Below are 7,070 nucleotides of genomic sequence, written 5' to 3'. Positions count from 1 at the left end.
CCTTTAATCCCAGCACCCAGAAGGCAGAGGCAGGTGATCTCTGTGAGTTTGAAGCCAGCCTGGTCTACAGAGGACAGCCAGGGCTACACAGTGAAACCGTATCTCAAAACAAACAAACAACGTCAGCCAAACAAGAAAGAAATTTCCATGTTTCTGATACAGACAACAGTAACTTTTTGTTGTTGTTGCTTTGTTTTGGTTTGGTATGGTTTTTTTGAGACAGAGTTTCTCTGTGTAACCCTGGCCGTCCTGGAACTCACTTTGTAGACCAGGCCAGTCTCAAACTCACAAATCTGCCTGCCTCTGCCTCCTCTTTAATCCCAAGTGCTGGGATTAAAGGCGTGCACCACCACACTTGGCTTGACAGCAGTAACTTTTAATCGATTTAAGTGTTGTTAGCTTTTTCATTTTGTTCACTAGATTTATAAATATTCGTCAAAACAAATGTTTGTGGCTGGGGAAATGGCTCAGTTGTTAAAGCCCTTGGCCCACAAGAATAAGGACCCAAGTTTGGATCTCCAGTGCCCACATAAAAGACATAGTATAGTGGTTCACCTCTGTAATCCAAGTGCTTGGGAGGCGGAGAATGTCAGACTCTACTCCATCTAGATGACCTAGTAAGCTCTGGGTCAGGAATAGATGACACTCATGCTGCTGTCAGGGACAAATCTGTGGGGTTTATTGACTCCTTATTTTTATGTGGATTCTGGTGATTGGACTCAGGTTGTGAGAGCATTACTTCTTTTTCTGGGTGAATCCCAACCCATCCTATGAACAGGCACATTCTGCTTATGTTTTCATATTATTTAAAACTTACCTAGTAAGTTTTCAGAGCTTGGTGTTCCCACTAGCCTCACATTCAGTGACCTGGGGGTTTGCAGCACAGCAACCATTCTATTCTGCCTTGTGATGGATTGAAGGAAGATGCCAAACCATGAACAAGTTCCTAGATCAATGGTTCTTAACCTGTGGGTTGTGACCACCTGAAGACATATGTTTCCAATGGTCTTAAGAACTGAGTCACTGATCAATAGCCAAATTACAGTTATAAAGTAGCAATGATGATAATTTATGCTTAGGGGCCAGCACAGCATGAGGAACTGTATTAAAGAGTCACAGCATTAGGAAGGTTGAGAACCACTGTCCTAGATGTAGCATGCTACTGGCTCTGCCTTTGCCTGCAATTCTCATTTCTATTAGGATTTTCTATGCATTGATTTTTATTTCATGACTACTTATTTTATCAATTGAAAGCACTGGTTTTATGAGTTATCAAGAAAAGGTGTGAGGCTGGAGAAATGGCTCAGTGGTTTAAGAGCATTGACTGATCCTCCAGAGGTCCTGAGTTCAATTCCCAGGAACCACATGGTGGCTCACAACCATCTGTAATGGAATCTGATGCAGTGTACAGCGTACACATATACATAAAATAAATAATTCTTTTTGAAAGAAAGAAAGACAGGAAGGAACAAAGGAAGAAAGGAACGAAGGAAGGAAGAAAGAGAGAGAGTGAGAGAGAGAGAGACAGACAGACAGGAAGAAAGAAAGAAAGAAAGAAAGAAAGAAAGAAAGAAAGAAAGAAAGAAAGAAAGAAAGAAAGAAAGAAAATGTTCATTAAATCACAAGCCAACACTGCTACACACTCCCAAAAGAGCCACAGTCAAGCTGTGAGCCTAGGCTATTGTCACATGATGTCTTGAATCAGGCTGAACATCTCCTTCCAAGTGGTTCATCCACATACTGGACAACTCAGCACTAGTTGTTGGTGGAAGGATTGCTTGCCACATGGACCTTTTCATGGGGCGATTTGACTGTCACATCATTTGAGAGCCAGTTTCCCCAGAGGCAGGGAACAAAGAGGAAGCCACACTGTGACTCCTAAAATTAGATCATTTCAGATTACTGAGGTCACTCCTATGCAACTTGGAAGGAGACCACAGTTGCTTGCAGACAAAACTCACTGAGAGCCCACTGGCTACTTGCTCTAGGCAGTTGTCATCAACTTAGTCCCACCCAAGGGCATTATCATCCCCATTTCTTCTGCTTTCAAGCTAAGGAACAGTGAGTAGCGTTGCTAAGAGGAGAGCATGCAGCCCGAGATTCCTCATTTCAACTCCAACAAAAAAGTCTAAATCCATATTGAGAGAATGCCTGGCTCTTCTCTGTGGTCAGAGCTTTCTTCTCTATTTAACAGTGTCATCCTCTGCTGTTTGACTAGCTAGGGAAAATTCCTGGCGGTCCCCTGCTTCTGTCCTCCCCATCATCTGATCAGATGACAAATGCATCTCTCCACTCCTATACCTCAGTGGAACAGCTGTTTGGCATGGACTTTGGATTTTCCATCTGACTCAACTCAGATATGTATGTACCCTTGACTTCTGTGACTTAGCTGGCTCATTACAGTCTGGGTGTGTGTTGCTTCCTTCTGATTGGTCCTTTTGTTTCCTTCTGATTGGTCCTTTTGTTTCCTTCTGATTGGTCCTTTAGCTGATTTCTTTTTTTTTTTTTTTTAAGATGTATTTATTTATTTATTTATGTAAGTATTCTGTAGCTGTCTTCAGACACTCCAGAAGAGGGTGTCAGATCACATTATGGATGGTTGTGAGCCACCATGTGGTTGCTGGGATTTGGACTCAGGACCTTCAGAAGAGCAGTCGGTGTTCTTAACCGCTGAGCCATCTCTCCAGCCCGTTTAGCTGATTCCTATTGCTCTCTGTTCCAGTGTGTCCTCACATCTCCAGCTTTGCACGCTCCACAGATTTACCAGTAAAACAATGTTAAACAATGAAGAACGGGGCTGGAGAGATGGCTTAGCAGTTAAGAGCACTGACTGTTCTTCCAAGGGTCCTGAGTTCAGTTCCCAGCACCCACATGGTGGCTCATGACCATCTGTAAAGGGATCTGATGCCCTTTTGGGTCATGCAGGTATACATGTAGCAGAGTACTCATAAATAACTGTAAAAAAAATCAAATAAGAAAACAAAAACAATGAAGAACAACAACTAAAACCCCAAGAATAATAGACAAAAACCAAAAGCAATGGAACAGCAAATTTCCTTTGATGTTTTGAAAAAAAGAAACAAAACCCTTTCTTTCCCCTCCCTTATCAGCACCCTAGAATGAGTGATCTATACTCAATAATTCTCTTTTTTTACTATACACATTTTGATATGTGATCTTACCCATCCAAGAAAACTTTGCATCAAGCTGGAATATAATGTTGAATGAAGGAGTACTTGTTGACCCATTCTCAAGATTCAAGGTTTACTATCCTGGCAGGTGCACTGCTATTATAGTTCCCCAAAGCTGGAGTTTGGGGAAATGAGGATACATACAGACTGCAGAAGAGATTAACTTTGAAATAGGCATATGTTAAAATAAATATACTACTTTAGCCCAGGATAGCCATCAGAAGGTTGTACCCTACAGTATGGCTCAGATGAACTACATTCATGGAGGCTGTGGGAAACACTCTAAGGAGAGGTACACCAGGGTCCCTAAATTCAGTGGTACTGGGCCTGGAGGCACAATGTCAGCTATTTGGGAGTCTGGATAGGAAGGAGTGGTGGGGAATTCTAGGCCAGCTTGGGCAACACAGTTAAAATCAAGAGAAAGCTAACAACTCTCCAGAGATCCATTGCTGATTTTCCAGTGGGACCTAACTGATGGAATGTGGAGCTGTTTTCAGAGTTGAATCCCTGACAGCAACAAGGATTCTAGGATCTCTAGGATTGTAGCTAATCCCAGGCACTTGATAGCTAGAGCTGGAGAACCACAATAACAAAGCAAAGAGTGAGAGAGAAAAGGGCACACTCTGTCAAGAACTTGGAGATTGTAACAGAACAGTTTCCCAAGGAAGAAAATAGGAAGAAAATAGATGGGTGGTCAACAATGTGCAGTTTACTACATGCCCTCAGTAAAATAAAAAAGCGGGGGGGGGGGATTAAGCAAGGGGGCAGGGGCACTTTTTTTTTTTTTTTTTTTTTTTTTTTTTTGGTTTTACGAGACAGGGTTTCTCTGTATAGCCCTGGCTATCCTGGAACTCACTTGGTAGACCAGGCTGGCCTCNGAACTCACTTGGTAGACCAGGCTGGCCTCGAACTCAGAAATCCGCCTGCCTCTGCCTCCCGAGTGCTGGGATTAAAGGCCTGCGCCACCAGGCCCGGCGGCACATGCTTTTAATCCTGGTAGAGACAGTCAGATCTCTGTGAACTGGAAGACAGATGATCAACAGAGTTAGTTCCAGGACAGCCAGAGCTAAGCAGTGATATTCTGTCTCAAAAAAACAAGATGGGGGGGGGGTTAAAACCAGTGGCATGTGTCTTCAATTCTAGCACTCAGGAGTCAGAGGCAGGGGGAGTTTCTCTGAGTTTGAGACCAGCCTGGTCTACATGGAGAGTTCCAGGATAGCTGGGGCTACACAGAGAATCCCTGTCTATAAGGGGGTGGTGAATAAGGAGAGATGTGTTGATGGCCTATGACATGCTGACAAATCTCCTCCATATGCTCACTCAAGGAGAAATCACAATTATTTGCCTACTAAAATTGTGTTCCATTTCGGACTGACTGAGCTGAGGAGGTGACCATGTGTCCCTTGCGGACACCTCTAATATTCCATAATGCACTGCAATAATTCTACCACTTCTCTCCTCCAAGTCACCAATAACACTAGAATTGTTAGTAGCTCTAGGGACACAACTCCATACAACACCTGTAGTTCTTTTTAGAGTCTTCTACCCATGGAAAACTGGACTTCAACAAAGAAATGAGTTTCAAGGTGAGCCAAACATCAAGTTAACTTTATTAAAAGCAGAAAGAAAGATGGTCCAAGAGAGCTCTTTGGGGCAATTCCAATCTTTGTTGTCAGGTTACCAGCAATTACATTTACACGAATCCGCAGCGGTAGGTCCATCCACTCACAAACACCATTCACTAATCAGCAATGGGCCCTTTGATCCAGAAGAAACCTCCAGGCTCTGCCAATAGGCCTAAGTCCACAGAAGCAGCAAGAAGCCGATGGAATATCACAAGAAGTTCTTTGATGCAGTTTTTTTCCTCTACAAAGTCACAACAAATGAAGGTCGGTTGACAAAGAAGGCAAGGTGAACCAATGCCACAGCATCATCCGCTCAAGCGTCAAAGTATGGGTATGTGTAAATGAATTTTCCCAGGCAGCTTCCAAAAGAATAAAAAATAAAAAATAAATAAAAATAAAAAAAAACCCACCACAGTCTGCTTCAACAAAACATCTCTCATAAGACAGTTTCCAGAAAAACATCACATGACACAACTGAGTCTCTAAAGAAAGCAGAACTTTCTACTTCATACACCTCATAGGACCAGTGTGGATTTCTTAAGAAGTCATAATCAGTTGCCATTTTCCTAATCCTCGTTGTATATTTGAGATTGAGACACTTGATGTTGGACTCTTCCTGCATCTGATTCTGAAGGATAAGAGCTAGTGTAGTATGGAAGCAAGTTGAATCATCTGACATAGTGACTGTACTATGGGGGGAGGGGTTTACATCTCCAAAGGTTGCTAAGGAAACTACTTTTTTTTTTCTTTTTGTTTTTGTTTTTCTTTGTTTTGTTTTTCGAGACAGGGTTTCTCTGTATAGCTCTGGCTGTCCTGGAACTCACTTGTAAACCAGGCTGGCCTCGAACTCAGAAATCTGCCTGCCTCTGCCTCCCGAGTGCTGGGCTTAAAGGCGTGCGCCACCACGCCCGGCGGAAACTGCTTTTCTAACATGTTCAAAGTGTATTATTTTTGTATTTTTTTAAAAAACATTTATTTATTATATGTAAGTACACTATAGCTGTCTTCAGACACTCCAGAAGAGGGCATCAGATCTTGTTATGGATGGTTATGAGCCACCATGTGGTTGCTGGGATTTGAACTCTGGACCTTCGGAAGAGCAGTCGGGTGCTCTTACCCACTGAGCCATCTCACCAGCCCAGGCCATTTAAGTTTTTTTTTTTTTTTTAAAAACTTTTATTTATTATATGTAAGTACACTATAGCTGTCTTCAGACACTCCAGAAGAGGGCATCAGATCTTGTTATGGATGGTTATGAGCCACCATGTGGTTGCTGGGATTTGAACTCTGGACCTTCGGAAGAGCAGTCGGGTGCTCTTACTCACTGAGCCCTATTTTTGTATTTCATGCTTTTCTTCTTAGAAAGATTTATTTTAGTTATAATTATGTGCATGCATCTGTGTGTATGTGTATATGAATTGTAGATGCCCTCAGTGCCCACAAGAGGGTAGGGGTGCCCTGGAACTAGAGGTACAGGAACTTGTCACTGGCACAGAGTGGGTGCTGGGAAAAGAACTTCTGTTCTCTGCAAGAGCAGGAAGCCCTCTTAACCTCTGAGCCATCCCTCCAGTCCAAAGGGTGTGATTTGTAAGCACGTTAAAAGTCAAATACTTTTTCTCAACAATCAGAGTTGTAAAGTAAATCTCTGAGGGGCATTTAGTCTAAGAGAGGGGAGTCCTAGGAACATACAGTTTTAGGCCATGTTAGCCCCAAGCCAGCAGAGTATAATTGTTGTCCTTGCTGACCTTGATTGAAGTGCCTTTGGGCGTGCATTATCTGGCCCTAAGTGGGCACAATTTGTGTATCATCTCTGACAAGGTGCCTTTTGGGAAACATGTATTGTGTTAGGGGGGGCATTTGTTCCCTATCAGTGGAATCTGAAGTCTCCTGGCTTTGTCAGTAGTAAAAGTGGATTGGATCTCCCCCCACCCACACCCCCCAAAAGGAGCCTCTTCTGAAGTGGAAACTTAATAGTTCTTTGGAGAGAGACCCATCTATGTTGTCAGGAAATCAACAGTTCTGTTCACAGGTCAGCAGCAGCTCAATCCACCTGCAAACTCTTCATGGATAAACCAGCAGTCCAGTTCGGTAGCATCTGGATGGCAGCAGCAGTAGCATGGCCTAGCAAGAACAACCAGGACTCAGCCGAACTGGCAGCAGAAGTTCTGGGCTGTGCCTCTCTCAGCAAAGCAAAGATCGGTGAAAGCAAGAGACAAGAAGCCTTGCAGCTCTAGCTCTATCAGCAGCGCTTCTC

Source organism: Mus pahari, chromosome 2 (genome assembly GCF_900095145.1).
Source record: "Mus pahari chromosome 2, PAHARI_EIJ_v1.1, whole genome shotgun sequence".
Lineage (NCBI taxonomy): Eukaryota > Metazoa > Chordata > Mammalia > Rodentia > Muridae > Mus > Mus pahari.
Note: the sequence above shows the minus strand (reverse complement) of the source record.